This window comes from Myxine glutinosa, chromosome 1 (assembly GCF_964187855.1).
Source record: "Myxine glutinosa chromosome 1, kmMyxGlut1.1, whole genome shotgun sequence".
NCBI classification, from domain to species: Eukaryota; Metazoa; Chordata; class Myxini; order Myxiniformes; family Myxinidae; genus Myxine; species Myxine glutinosa.
The window spans coordinates 259389126-259404993 of record NC_136261.1 but is presented as its reverse complement, the minus strand read 5'-3'; positions in this window follow the sequence as shown (position 1 = coordinate 259404993).

Below are 15868 nucleotides of genomic sequence, written 5' to 3'. Positions count from 1 at the left end.
CCCGGTCACGGTGTACCTCCGAGTCCCGAGAGGAGTCAAGGCCGAAAGATGTGTTATTCTGTTTGTCAAAGATCAATGGTGAAACCACACCAATTGTTACCAACAAACAAGTATTGTAGTATTGTATTAAGGCCACACAAGAATAACAGCACAGAAACAATAGTAATCAATTGTACAACCAATATATCATTCCTATGATGGTACCATCAGTTTCGTACAATGTAACTCACTGTGCTCCAAGTGAGCGAAAAGAACATTCCCAATGTCTCTGTCCCAGCTTTAAGCCAAAGTCAATCCACGCTCCAGTGATCGTCAGAACGATGTTGTATCGAGACCAGAATCCCGTTCGGTTGACAGTCACACTGCCAAAGATGGGCAAAGGTAACCTCAAGAGGCGACTGGGAAATCACACCTTCGGGTATGGACGTTCAACTGCTCCCAATCGGCGAACCGCAATTTCCCACTCAAAATCCACATCACACAGACACACCAGGTTAACGGCTGGATGCGTTGAAATGGTTGAAGCGAGGTGAAAAACCTGGAGCGATGCGAAATCAGGTGCGAGACAAAATGGCCAACGGTCCGTTCTCGAGATGTAACGGCACTCCAATGATTCTCTTCGGAATCAACCGCAAAACCTGTCATGCAGGTTTATCTGTCACAGCGATAACAAATCTGTCGCAGGAATCCCTTTCCCAGGAAACCAAAAGTTCACTTGTGACCCCCGTTCACCAGCGTTTGCTCAAAACCTCAACGCAGCTCGGCTCCTTCTCCGACCTTACTCGCTCCGCCTCCTTTTCCTCTTCTTCTTCCTCTTCTTCTTAGTCCGGTTCCCGATCCGGTTTCCGGTTTCTTTTTAAAACATTCATTTTTTTTACCTTTGGAAACAGTTATCTCCAATTCACTTAAACGATAACAATAATAGTACATGCAACCAAAAATGTTTACAGGGGATGAGAACCACAACAACGGAAGGGCCGAATCCGTAACACTTCCCCCCCTCAAGAAAGAAAGTTGGAACATAGTGAAAACTTTCTTTGCATGCAAAAACTCTTTTAACAAACAAAAGTAAAACTCACTCCCAAATGATCAATTCACGTGAGCAACAATAATTAATATTCCCCAAAATAAAGCAACAAAACTTCCAAACAACCTACAGGAATTTCCAAAGTTAGTTCACTCTGGATAAAGCATCAGCAACGACATTGTCCCTGCCCTTTACATGCTCAATTTCCAAGTTGAACTCCTGCAAAGCCAAACTCCATCTCATCAACTTCTGATTTTTATTTATCATTTTTTGAATGAAGGAGAAGGGGTTGTAATCAGTGAAGACTTTTATAGGAAAGGTAGTAGTTCCCAGATACACCTCATAATGCTGAAGCACTAGCAGGAGAGCAAGGGTCTCTTTTTCCACGGTGGCAAAATTTGCCTGGTGTTTGTTAAACTTTTTGGAATAGTAGCACACCGGGTGATCCACTCCCTCCTCATCTTCCTGTAACAGAACTGCCCCAGCCCCCACATCACTTGCATCAATGGCCAACTTGAAAGGTGCTTGAAAATCCGGAGCTGCTTGGACAGGAGAGCTCATTAATATTGCTTTGACGTGGGCAAAGGCAGCTTGACATTTGTCATCCCAAACAAACTTGGTCTCTTTCCTCAGCAAATTCGTTAAAGGGGCTACCACATCAGAAAAATTCCTGCAGAACCGCCGGTACCAACCAGCCATACCCAAGAATCTCATAAGCTCCTTCTTCCCTTTTGGAACTTGGAAGCTATCAATAGCTTCCATCTTGGCTGTCACCGGTTGCACCTGACCCTGACCTACTACATGGCCTAGGAACACCACCTGTGCTTTTACAAACTCGCTCTTAGATAAGTTGATGGTCAACCCTGCCTCGGTCAGTTTCTTGAAAAATGCATGAATTTGTTTAATATGATCTTCCATGGTCATGGTGTGGATTATGACATCATCCAGATAAGCCTCCACCCCCTCAAGGTCTGCAATGAGGTTATTAATCAGCCATTGAAATGCAGCAGGCCCGTTTTTCAATCCAAAGGGAAGAACCTTGTACTGATACAACCGATTTGGTGTGACTAAAGCCGAGATTTCCTTGGCTCTATCAGTAAGAGGAATCTGCCAATACCCTTTCAGCACGTCAAATTTAGTTACAAATTTAGCTGGGCCTATTCTATCAATACAGTCATCAATCCTCGGGATGGGATATGAGTCGGTCTTGGTCACTGCATTAACCCGTTTTAAATCCGTACAACAACGAAAACTGCCATCGCGTTTTGGAACCAACACACATGGTGAGCTCCATTCCCTGCTGCTTGGTTTGATGATGTCATTCTCCAACATATACTGAACCTCCTTCCGAAGATACTCCATCTTCACAGGGTTCATCCGATAGGGGTGTTGCTTCACAGGAGTGGCTTCCCCCACCTCAATATCATGATATACCAAGTCAGTACGACCAGGTACATCTGTGAACAAATGTGCAAACTCAAAAATTAGGCTGGATAGTTGTCCTTGTTGTTCCCTCGTCAAATGAAATAATTTCTCATCTAAATGACTCAACACTTCCATGTTCGTCAATCTGGGACAAGCCTGGTCATCAAAGTTATCAAACTTCACACCGGCCTCAACCTCTGGATTCTCTTGCACCCCGACTACAGGCACGACAGGTGAGACAGGAACCATTTTTTCCACAGGCTTCCTCTCATAATATTTCTTCAGTCGGTTGACATGACACAGCTGCCGCTTTTTCCGTCGGTCGGGAGTTGTCACCATGTAATCTGTTTCATTAACCCTCCTTTCGATTGCATAGGGACCAAAATATCTAGCCTGTAGTGGCTGACCTGGAACAGGAAGCAACACTAACACTCGGTCCTCAGGACTGAAATTTCTTATCTGAGATTTCTTGTCATGTCTCACTTTCATTTTATCCTGTGTCACTTTCAAGTTTCTTCTCGCAACTTCACAAGCCTTTGCCAATCTGTGCCTAACCGTTGACACATACTCTACCACTGTTGACTGTGACTCCTCCTGTAGCCACTGTTCTTTCACCAATTTCAATGGTCCTCGCACTGAGTGTCCAAACACAAGTTCAAAAGGACTGAATCCCAATGACTCCTGAACAGATTCCCTCGAAGCAAACAACAATAAGGGTATTCCTTCATCCCAATCCTTGTCACATTCAAAACAATACGTTCTGATCATATTCTTCAATGTCTGGTGAAACCTTTCCAAGGCCCCTTGGCTCTCGGGATGGTAAGTACTTTATCTTACTTGCTCCACTCCCAACAGGTGTACCACTTGCTGAAAAAGCGTTGACATGAAATTGGAACCCTGATCAGACTGGATGACCTTAGGTAGACTAACCAAAGTGAAAAATTTAATCAAGGCCTTCGCAATAACTGCCGCAGTAATTTTTCTAAGAGGCACTGCCTCTGCGAACCTTGTGGAAGCGCACATGATGGTCAGCAAATACTGATGTCCAGCCTTAGTTTTAGGTAAAGGGCCTACACAGTCAATAATGACATGGCTGGATGGCTCTTCAAAAGCTGGAATTGGTTTTAAAGGTGCGGGTGGGGACTTTCTGATTAGGTTTTCCCACCAGCTGGCAAGAGTGGCAAGATTTACAGAGCTCCGACACATCACGTCGCAATCCTGGCCAGACAAAATGTACCAATATTCTGTCACATGTCTTGTTCACTCCAAGGTGCCCGGCCAAAGGTGTCTCATGCGCCAAACTCAATATCTCCTTCCGGTACGGCGGTGGCACCACAATTTGGTAATGAACTTTCCACTCATCCTTTGCTGGCACCTCCGGTGGTCTCCATTTTCTCATTAGTATTTCCCCTTTCATGAAGTAACCAACAGGTATCTTCATAGCCTCTTCCTCTGTAACGGCTTTATCAATCAAACTCCGGATCTCCGAATCTCCGTGTTGTTCATCAACAAGTCTCTTTCGGACCAGCACCGTTTGTTCAACCTCGTTCCCAGATGTCTCCGACGGACACTCCATTTCCCCTTTTGTTCCAGATGCCACCTTTTCCTTAGGTTCCTTGATGTCACTCCCTTTCTTGTTATCTCTTCCAGACTTTTCCTCCAACATCGCTAAGGAACCCAAAACCACATCACCTTCCTTCTCCTTCTCTTCAGAGCGCTTCCTACCCATAGCACGAGTCACTGCACAGGATGGAAAGATACGTGGAATCTCCTGCTCTAACTGTGCGGTGTTATTTTCCATACTGGGCTTTTCAACCAACATTGGATTACCAGAAACTCGACCACCGGCCAAATCATTCCCGATAATAAAAGAGATTCCCTCTACAGGAAGAGTGGCTTGTAACCTCACAGTGACCGGTCCTGACACCAAATCAGACTTCAAATGGATGACATGAAGAGGAGCTTTAACATAGCAACCAACCCCATGTAAAAGAACACTAACACCAGTTGCCGTCTTCTCTGACAATGGCAAAATGCCTTCCAGCATCAAAGATTGATGTGCTCCTGTGTCCCTCAATACCCTAACAGGTCTCTGGTTCGTTAAGTCTCCATCCAGTGACACAAACCCCTCTGAAATAAAAGGTTTGTAACCCTCCTCAACAAGGTCGTTCTGTGATGCCGTAACTTTGGCATGGGAACCTTCACAAGGCACTGTCCTCCAAGGACGATTTCTCGCATTGGCCAATGCATTCGGAGTTGCAGTAGTTTGACTCCGCTCCTGATTTTTCCTTTTCAGGGCGTAACATTGGGACATCAAATGCCCAGGTTTCTTGCAAAAAGCGCAAGTCAGACCGGAGGAAAAACTCGTGGTCTGCCTCGGGCCCCCCGGAAGATAGGTATGTCTTGGAACTGCAGTCTTCTGATCCCTAAAAGTCGCGGTATCAGATTTGTCCCCATAGTCCTCTCTAGGCCGCCTCCATGAAAATTTGTTCTCCGAACCTGATTTTCCGTAACTCCCCTGGCTTAACTCAAGGCGGGAAGTTAGGTTTGTGGAACCCCATCCTGTGTGTCAAGGCATAGTCATCTGCCACGGTTGCTGCCTCATACAACTCCGGTACTTTTGTTTCATCCAGATGTACTTTAATGTCCACGTGGACACACTGTTTGAATTCCTCCACCAAGATCAATTGTCATAACAGGTTGAAGGCTTTCCCAATCTCCTTCGAGTCACACCACCTATCAAACATGGTTTCCTTCATTCTGGCAAACTCCACATGGGTCTCTCTCTCTCTCTCTTCCTGGCATTCCTGAATTTTTGTCGGTAAGCTTCAGGGACCAATTCATAGGCTTTGAGAATGGCTTTCTTCACTATCTCATAATCTGCACATTGGTCAATCTGTAAAGCCGAAAATATATCTTCAGCTTTACCCACCAGAACACTTTGCACTGACATAGTCCAGGACCCCACAGGCCATTTTAACATTTGAGCCACCTTCTCAAAGTGTAAAAAAAAACTTGGCTACCTCCTTTTCATTGAAGGGTGGAACCAGCCTCACATGCCTACCAACATCCCAAGTGTTCTGACTAGTTGTCGAACTAGCCGGCATGGATACTACTTCTCTCCGTTCCCCCAGTAATTCCAGCTCCTTGAGTTTAAGTTCCCTCTGATACTCCATGTCCCGTTCCTTTAACTCCCTTTCGGCTGTCCTTTCCTCTGCTCTTTCCTCTGCTCTTCTTTCCTCAAGTTCTTGTTCCTGTTCTGCTCTTTCCTTTGCTCTTCTTTCCTCGGCTTTCCATTCCAACTCTTTTTACATTTCCTGGCTCTGCAGTTGCATCTCCATTTTCCGGAGCTCCACATTTCCTTTTTCCTCGGGTAACCAATCCAAGGCTACCTCTTCCCATGTTCCTTGTCCCACTAAAGACTCCACCACCAATGTCTGCATCTCTGCTTTCTTCATACTAACTGGGACCTCCAAGTTAAAATATTTGGCCAATATCTGAGTTCCGATCTTTTTAACGCCTGGAAATGTGCCTCATTAGGGGACGCCGCAAACTTTTCTGCGTCAAACACCATGGTGACTATCAGTTAGCACCTGTTAACCTTCATACAAAAAAAAAATCCAATTTTTGAAAAATTTGGGAATGTTAGAAAATTCCAATTTTGGGAATGTTAGGGAATTCTATCCCGGACAAGCCCCCAATTTCTGTTACGTGCTCCTCCCCAAACCCCGGTCACGGTGTACCTCCGAGCCCCGAGAGGAGTCACAGCAGAAAGATGTGTTATTCTGTGTGTCAAAGATCAATGGTGAAACCACACCAATTGTTACCAACAAACAAGTATTGTATTAAGGTCACACAAGAATAGCAGCACAAAAACAATAGTAATCAATTGTACAACCAATATATCATTCCTATGATGGTACCATCAGTTTCGTACAATGTAACTCACTGTGCTCCAAGTGAGCGAAAAGAACATTCCCAATGTCTCTGTCCCAGCTTTAAGCCAAAGTCGATCCACGCTCCAGTGATCGCAGAACGATGTTGTATCGAGACCAGCATCCCGTTCGGTTGACAGTCACACTGCCAAAGATGGGCAAATGTGTCCTCAAGAGGCGACTGGGAAATCACACCTTCGGGTATGGACGTTCAACAGCTCCCAATCGTCGAACCGCAATTTCCCACTCAAAATCCACGTTACACACACACACACACCAGGTTAACGGCTGGATGCGTTGAAATGGTTGAAGCGAGGTGAAAAACCTGGAGCGATGCGAAATCAGGCGCGAGGCAAAATGGCCAACGGTCCGTTCTCGAGACGTAACGGCACTCCAATGATTCTCTTCGGAATCAACCGCAAAACCTGTCACGCAGGTTTATCTGTCACAGCGATGACCTGGTCTGAATCCAAATTGATGATCTGATATCAAGCCATTAGAGAAGAGGAAGGATTTGATGTGGTTCAAGGATTTGATGAGGTTTTTGTTTTTTGGATGTTGGTCTTGACCTGTTCTTTTACAATGTCAAAAAGAAGAGATGAGGCCAAACCTCTTGCCACAATTCTGTAAAAGAAAAGGTCAAACGTCTTGCCACAATTCATCTCGCATTCTGTCAACCAAGTCCAGCTCTGTAAAAACGTTTTATTTTACTTTTATTGCATATTGTTCAGATACATTTTCAAGGTCATATCTGGTAAATTTTTTGATTTTATTTCACCTTTCTCAATTTGACTTGTAGTTTATAAATAAGTTAGATCCTTAAATGAACTTCTATCCTTAAATTAACTTTAATCCATAAATCACTTTGATCCAAAAATTAACTTTTATCCATTTCTTTCATCCATAACATTTATATATAAATTAACTTTTATCCATTTCTTTCATCCATAACATTTATATATAAATTAACTTTTATCCATTTCTTTCATCCATAACATTTATATATAAATTAACTTTTATCCATAATTTGTATTCATATATTAGCAATGACCATGCAATTTTCTTGCAAAAAAAAACTTTTGAGCAGTTGTAAAACCTAAGTAACAGTAATTAAGCAAGTTGTAAAAAAAAAAAAAGTAAGTAAGTAAGCAACAGTATGTTTATCATTCGGAATATATTTTCCCTCTGGTAATAGTGATATTTTTATACAGGTACCAAGGCTCATGGAAGAGAAAAACGACAGGGGGCAAGGAATCAACAGATAACTTGGGTCAAAGGGAAACCGTGGGATGACAATAAATGGATAAACTACAGCAGAAGGAGAAGAATTGCAGGAGAAGGGTCAGGACATGGCCTCAATAGGTGTAGTAAAACTCAGTCATATAAATAGGAGACATAACAACCATCTTATTACGAATGGGGCTCTTTTTACATTGGTTGATCGACTTTCATCATGGCATTCCCATATTTTATCTCTTCCAATGATCGCATATCATAAGTAAACTTTTAAAGTTTCCAAAAGATCTATCCAACTGCTTCTGCACATCATAAAACTAAATTGAATATGCTAAAATCGGGATGGTATTGATTTTTGTATTTGTTGGCTTCATTCGCTCTTTCTTCTTTATCGTCCTCATCTTTGTCTCCTTCTTCCCCATGTTTGACATCTGCTATTGTTCGTTATACATTTTGAACTACCATATTTTAAATTGTTGCAGTTTTATGGTTTTAACAATATTGGGAGAAACTTTTTCTTCCTCCTTCTTAGCTTGGTGCTCTTCAGAAAATAGTTTTGAAGTAAATCCACCATTTAATCACCAGAATAACTGAACTGAGTATTAGAACCATTTGAAATATGTCATCTACATTCAACCAGCCTTTGCCTTGTTCCAATTTTATTCTCATCTGAAAGGCTCAATGTGAGGAACCCTAGTTCAAAGACCTCGCAAGTACCATGTGCTTTCCATTGTCGACTTGGGACATCCATGTATGATGTAGCACACAGGATAGTTAGTGAGTGGTGGTTGATGTTGCATGGTTCTATGGATGGAGAGTGGGGATGGGGTAGGGCGAAGGGTGGTGATGTCTAAAATTGTCAAAAAAATACATTTCTTTATTTCATATTTGTACAGCCGCAACTCTTATCCTTTTAATTCATATAAAAGTCTCCCAGTGTCTTTTTTCTTGGATGGATGTACAATGTTCCTTTTGTCAATTTTTTTTTTACTTCATTAAAATCCTACCTTCCAACATACGTACCTTAATATGTGTTCTTGCACATGTAATTCAGTGGCACATGTGCATTGTCAGTAAATTATACAAAAGAAGAGGCATATGTCATGAATACATATCACCTTACACAACCGGTCAAAAGTTTTAGAACACCTCAATTTTTCAATTTTTTATTGAAATTTAAGCAATTCAAGTCCAGTGAATAAACTGAAATGGTACAAAGCTAAGCAGTAAACTGCTCGAGGTTAAAAAAAAGTTTAGGTTAGCAAAAACGGGAAAATAATGTAAGTTGCACAGTTATATGGTAAAAAAAAAAAAAGGCCTTCTTCAGGGAACAAGTAATGGGTTAACAATTTACAGCTGTTCTGCAGCAATGTAGGTAAATTAAGCCTTGAAAGTTGATGCAAACAATTCCTACAGGTGTCCCAACCTCTGCTGATTACTTGATTACAAACCCCCCATCTGTATAAAAGCAGTATTGGAACAGACTGTTATTACACCCTCTGAAGCATTATTTGGACAATATTGCACTGCAGGAAGTAGTATATTGGAAACTGGAGGAAACTCTGATAGGAAGAGGTCTGGCAGACCCAAAGCCACAAGAGAATCAGACGACAAGTTTCTGAGAGTCAACAGCTTGCGTGATAGGTGGCTCACAGGACAACAGTTTCAAGCACAGCTTAACAATGGTCGAAGTAAGCAAGTCTCAGTTTCAACTGTGAAGAGAAGACTTCGAGCTGCAGGTTTGGCAGGTCGAGTGGCAGTAAGAAAGCCATTGCTAAGATGCGAAATAAGAAAAAGAGGCTTGCCTGGGCCATGAAGCACCGCGAGTGGACTACTGAAGAGTGGAAGAAGGTCTTATGGACCGATTAATCAAAATTTGAAATATTTGGTTCATCACGCAGGGTTTTTGTATGCTGTCGAGAAGGCAAAAGGATGGTTCCTCAGTGTGTGACACCAACTGTCAAACATGGAGGAGGAAGCGTGATGGTCTGGGGCTCTTTTGCTGGATCCAGGGTCGGCGACTTGCACAGAGTGACTGGCACCCTGAACCAAAAGGGCTACCACAACATTTTGCAGCGCCATGAAATACCCTCTGGTATACGCCTAGTTGGTCAGGGGTTCATCCTACAGCAAGACAATGACCCTAAACATACCTCCAGGCTATGTCAAAACTACCTTTGAGGAAAAGAACAAGATGGTAGGCTTCAAATTATGGAATGGCCAGCACAGTCTCCAGACTTAAACCCCATCGAGCTGGTTTGGGATGAACTGGACAGAAGGGTGAAAGCAAAGCAACCTACAAGTGCAACCCATTTGTGGAAACTTCTGCAACAGTGTTGGGAAGAACTTCATGAACAATATTTGATTTCCATTGTAGAAAGAATGCCACAAGTGTGTTCGGCGGTTATATCTGCAAAAGGTGGCTACTTTGCTCAGTCAAAAATTAAAATTAAATTTTGTTAAACAAAATGATTCTTTGATTTCTTTTTTTATCTCCAATTGTTTATTTGTTCTATGCTTAATTTCAGTGTACATTGAGATATTAAACTGCGTAAATTTCAATAAAAACTGGAAAAATTGAGGTGTTCTAAAACTTTTGACCGGTAGTGTATGTCACTGATTTAAGATAACCAGGTTCAATAGCTAATATTACTATAAATATTATTAGCTATTTCTGTGAAACTATAACATATATTCTGGCATAATTAGGCAATACAAACACTTAATAAATAACCAAAAACAATAAACAAATAAACACAAACAATACAAACAAATAAAAACTGGAAAAATTGAGGGGTTCTAAAACTTTTGACCGGTAGTGCATGTCACTGATTTAAGATAACCAGGTTCAATAGCTAATATTACTAGAAATATTATTAGCTATTTCTGTGAAACTATAACATATATTCTGGCATAATTAGGCAACACAAACACTTCACTGGAGTAATTAAAAACATGCGAAAGATACTCCATAGACTGTTCAATTTGATAATTCCCAGATAAAAATCAAATTTCAACCTCAGATTTAAAATCTAAATTCCAACAAAAAGTATGTCATAAAAACAAATTATTTGCATCAGTTGCAACAACAACTCGCATTGCCATTGTGAAAAAAAAATCCCAAAGAATAAAAGCGAGACCCCCACAAACTTACTAGTTTGCCTTTGTTTTCATCTGAATAAACACTAATGTTTAAAAAAACATATTCAAACCTTTCATAAAAAGAATATAAAAACATTTTTGAGGGCACGATAATTTAATGTTTCTATTGTAATGGATTTGAGAATCCTGTCTTTGTAAATATGACCCTCTAGTAAATAGTTCTTGTAAATACCTCCATTTGTGGGAAAGGTCAAAGGTCATCCCATTAGCTAGTCCATGTACAAGCACGTAGCCAATCATAGAACCTCTCTATAGTTATTTCTTTAGTCTATGTTAGTTTAAGGCTCTGTTTCCCATTAATTGACTCTGCATTGCACCAAATGAAATAAGATAGGTCCCCTTCAAGGATTGCATTTCCCAGCCAAACTCTCCCTATCTGTGCAAAACCGCTTGACAAGCGTGGGGTGCGCGCCCTCTCAACTGGCCCTGGTTTGGAAGTGGCGTTCGCCGCCATTGTGAATATGTGATCCATGCTCTGTTTGGACAAGAAGGGCGGGGTCGCCGAGAAGAGACAAGCCCATGGCGTGCCACGGGGGCGGGGCTGTTCAGCTCCATGCTCAAGTAAGGCGACAAGCCCGTGGCATGCCACGGGGGGCGGGGCTGTTCAGCTCCATGCCCAACTAAGGCTACAAGCCCATGGCTTGCCACGGGGGGCGGGGCTGTTCAGCTCCATACCCAAATAAGGTAACAAGACCGTGGCATTGCCATATAAGGCCACAAAACAGAGCACGGGGGCGGTACCCAAACGGCCGAGGGCGTGTCACGCCCCCGCTTGAGATATGCGTGCGACAATAGCGCAAGGAGGGTACGTGCTACTGGGCTGGTACGAGAAGCTGGTACATGCTGCTGAACTGGTACAAGAGCGGGGTGCGTGCTGCTGAGCTGGGTTCGAGGCTGGAGCTGGGTTTGAGGTACTGTAGAGGAGAATCCCAGTGTTACCGACAGAGAGAGAGAGAGAGAGTCGTGGGTCGGAACGGAACCTCGCCAGATGAACGAACCTCCTGCCATTCCTCTCATCATCCCCGTGTAAGTCTGACTGTCGTCTGTTTGTCTGTGTTGTCTATGGTTTAAGTTAAGCCTGTAGATAAGCTAGAAATTGCTCTGTGTCCTTCTGCTCCTTCCATTTTCTGTATATTACTTTGATTTCTTCTCTTCCTTTAGTCTTGTGTAAATAATTAATAAATCCTGTTATTTCCTACCTTTGCCTTCTTCTTCTTCCTCGTCTGATCGTCCTTGTCATTTCCCCCATTGAGTACCTGTGGCACGATTTGGCCGACGCATATGAATCGGGTTTAGTATTTGTTAATGGTTCGAACCTCGGGCTGCTAAAACCGCTCGGCAAAATACCATCTTGTCTGCGGTCTCGAGCGGAGTTGCCCACCTGCTTTGTGGAGGGGTTGGCGGAGTGTACGGGAATCCCTTGACCAATCGCCTCGGCCAATCTCACCCCACAAGGGAGCGGGGTAGCTTCAGGATCGGAGACGGCCAGTGAAAATAGAAGGGGGATTACCCCCCCCCCCCCGCTAAGGGGGAGCGCCGCACTCCGTTTCTGTAACACTATTTTAGTGATACCAAGTCTCTCCCTAACATGGGTGTCAATTGCTCCTTAAAAGTGGAGGAATGGGGGGACATTGTAAGTGCAAATCGCATAACCAATAGTGATGCTAATCTCGGGCTAATCTAAACTGGACTAAATCCGGCTAATCTAGGGCTAAACCCGGCTTATCTAGGTCTAAACCAGGCTAATCTAGGGCTAAATCTGGCTAATATAGGGCTAAACCCGGCTAATCTAGGGCTAAACCCGGCTAATCTAGGGCCAAACCCGGCTAATCTAGGGCTAAACCCGGCTAATCTAGGGCTAAACCCAGCTAATCTAGGGCTAGACCTGGCTAATCTCGAGCCAAACCCGGCTAATCTAGGGCTAATCTAAACCGGGCTAATCTAGGGCGAACCCCGGCTAATCTAGGGCTAAACCCGGCTAATCTAGGGCTAAACCCGGCTAATCTAGGGCTAAACCCAGCTAATCTAGGGCTAAACCGAGCTAATCTAGCCCCTGCAAATTGTTGAGTCGTTCCATGTCTTTCCTTTCGCCAATGGTTCCATATCAACTGCTTTGAAAGAATCTCGCCTAGCCACACAGTAAGCGGGCCAAGCGATTAAGAGAGTTGCTTCGTTATGTTAGCAAAAATGACCGCATTAGTCAGATTAAAAATGACACTACAACCAATGAAACGTGCAGAGATACCCTTGTTATGTATACCCATATTTTATATTGAAACGTGCATTTCATATTATTTTATTATTACTTCTACTTTTCATCGTAATTCTTCAAGATCTACAAGCATGCAACATCCACTCCCCCGCGCTCCCCAAAATTCACACTGGTAATCCATAGATAACCTTGGCAGGGAGAGTGAGGGCTCCTTTCTCTGATTCTCCATTTCTTTATCTTTCTTTCCCGCCTCCTCATACTCTGTAGCCGCTGCTAACACAATTAAGTTGTTTAGTGAAGTTGTCACACGAGGATCAAGTAAAACAGAAAACGACGGCCTCGAGAACATTTACTCGAGTACCACGATAGCATTTTTCAACATGGAGGCCAACATGTTGTTAAGTGATGCCGAGCTCTCTGTTGCATTGGAATGCTTGTTTGAGCCCTTTGAATCAAGCGAGCCTCTTGGCAAGCTGCTTGCTAATGGAACACGCCCATGATGTTGGTGTGGTGCAGCATGATGAGCCCAATGGCCTCAGCGTCGGATTTTCTTGTTAAATAGATCTAAATCTAGAGGTGAATTACCTCCTGCATTAATCTCTTCAGGCGTTTATCATTTATCAAGTTGGTCTGAATGGATACGCCAGAGGCCTTTTCATGGTAGATTAGGATTGGCTCTCAGTCCGGATGTGAACCATGGGGCCATCTTTTGAGGACCCTTTGTACTCTAATAACACATTTATCTCCAATGCAACAGTGACTAAATAAACTTTTCTGACCTGAAAATTATGCTATGGACAAGCGAAGAGGCTCCTTTAGAAGATAACTTGAAGCAACACAGTACTGCATTAGAAATGTCTCTCCATGTCAGTAATCACACACAAGTGATACATTTTCAGCGCATGCACACCACTCTGTAATGCTTATTCCAACTAATGAAATGTAGCACATGTACAAGCCGATACCAGTTTCTTTTATTAAACACTACCTAACAGCCAGCGCAGTATCGATTTAAGAGATGACAACTTATTTGGGGAAAATTTAATTAACAAATTAGGTGATGCATTTGGGGTACATCCCACAGTAGAAATGCAACAGTAGAAAGTTTTATCTTCCTGGGTTCTAATATTGAAGCGAGTCGAGAATGTGGAGGAGAAATCCATAGACAGTTAACATTGGGGAGAACAGCATTGTCATGATTGACAAAGATCTGGAAAGACATAGATGTGGCAATGCAAACCAAGAGGACGCTGGTGGATGATCCGGTATTTCCAGTTGCAATGTTTGGATGCGAGTCGTGGACAATGAAAAATATAGAAAGGAAGAAGATTGACAGTTTTGTATTGTGGTGTTGGAGATGAATGTTGAAAATTTAATGGACTGCAAGAACAGCAAACAAATCAATTATTGAAGAAATTAGATCACCTTATATATTATAAGTTCTGATGCTAAAAAATAAAGTCACACTATGGACACATCATGCGAAATTCTGGAGAAATCAAGCATGCTGCGTGGGGTTGAGGGAAGAACAGGAAGAGCCAGACCTTGTAGAGTGGCCTAAAAATTTTAAGTATTAACCACTCCAAAGTTTTCACATTTTGATGCCACCTGATCTTATTTCATGTTGCCTTCAAATCAAACTTAATACACAGTTTTGACAAACTACTCCAAAGTGAAGAAAATGCAAATAAAGTGTGAATACTATCGTGTCCGTGCCAATAAAGACAGGCCTCAGACGAATGACCGATCGAGCTTACTTCCGAGGCGTTCAGTCAACTATGGCAGATCTTCTTTATACGCGCGAGGAGTAGTGGAGTGTAGCGAAGCTTACCTGGATTATCATTACCTGCAAGCTTACCTGCATTATTGTAGTATGTGGCATGGGTGGTTTTCCGAATCACCGACAGATAAACGGGACAGGGCGAGGAATTAGAATGCAACAATAATGGTTTAATAAAAATAAATGCAGGACAATAAAAAGGTAACACGAAATTCCTAAATTGAGGGACCCTCCATACGGACTCGTAAAACAGCACAAGGGGATAAATAAATGTGAAAATAAATGTGTAGTGTTTGGAAGGTTAGCAGTTACTCAGCTCTGGTCTCCTCAACCGTCCGGGATCGTCACAGGCCCCGCGTCCCTGCGTGGGAAAACACGCCTTGGCACGCAGCCACGTGCACCGCCACACCGATGCAAGCGAACAGGCCAGAGCTCTGTCCTCGTCCCATGCTCCACAAAGCACCGAGGTCTCTCAGGCACACACAGCCGTCACAAAGTCAGCATCAACGAACCAGGGAAAGGATACGTCCGCTCGCACAAATCACCCGGACCATGAGAAAGAATGCGTCTGCCCGTGATCACATCCACGAAGCCAGAGCGGGGAAAATTCCGGGACTCAGTCTTTTTATCCCCTGGTCTTCAACGTCATCCGACGATGTCCACGCATGCTCCAATCAGAGTCCATCTCATCGCTCGATCATCCGGACAATTCATCACCTTTCTGGGAGGGGCCTCACGGCCCTGCCTGCTTGGCGATGACTCAGCTGGCGGCGCCAGCAATGGTGTTCCATGTCCGAATCCGGTCACTTTATTTGGTGTTATTTTTTTAGGTATGGAGTGCATGGCTGGTGTGGTGTGTGTCATAAGGAACAAGGGAAAAACCACAGAGGCAACTACACACAGGGAATTACCCTTATACCATACCTAATTAACATAGCTCCACCCTTCACATGGAGACAAACCCACCTTACCGGACACACGGAGCTGACTTAAGTTACAGGTTTCTTCTTCTTCACAACAGTCGGAGCACACTACCCTGTACAATCCTACCTGGCCAAAGGTATTCCATTGCCTACCCCCCATAAACATAA